This window comes from Eurypyga helias, unplaced genomic scaffold (assembly GCF_000690775.1).
Source record: "Eurypyga helias isolate BGI_N326 unplaced genomic scaffold, ASM69077v1 scaffold17636, whole genome shotgun sequence".
NCBI classification, from domain to species: domain Eukaryota; kingdom Metazoa; phylum Chordata; class Aves; order Eurypygiformes; family Eurypygidae; genus Eurypyga; species Eurypyga helias.
In genome coordinates this window covers 1-548 of record NW_010257399.1, presented here as the reverse complement: position 1 = coordinate 548, position 548 = coordinate 1, and positions in this window count along the sequence as shown.

Genomic DNA, 548 nt, shown 5'->3' with positions numbered 1-548 from the left:
GCTCTTCCACCCTGTGAAAGGTGCCTCTGAATTAACAGAGTACCGGCATATTTTCGAGTCTTCTTTCATCTTATCTTCAGACAGCGATGCCCAAATTATGCCTGAACGGTTCAGATAACCCTGCTCCTTCCATTCTGAAGCCAAAGGAAAACATGTGAAAGAGGCAGAAAGGCAATACTTTTTTTGTTAAAAGGGCAGTTTCGGGTTTCTTTCCACTTTGCATGTTGATTCTTTCTGCGGAAAGAGAAACAAAAGTTCTCTGAAGCCGTATAGGTGTCAGGACGCATTTGAAGTAGCTAAGATAACACAGTGCTGCTAACTTCACAGGAAAGATGAGTTCACACGCCTTTTCTCTTACATAAACGTAATTAAAAAAAAAAAAAAAGAGAATTTTCAAGGTCCCAGAAAACTTGTCGTTGGCAAAACAGAAACTCGGACGGGCCACTCGAGCTCCCTTTGTTTCTCCTTTTCCTGCGTGACTACGGGGTCTCAGGGCGTCCGTTCCCCTTTCGCTCTCCGGCTACCCACGGGGAACTAACCCGAGACAC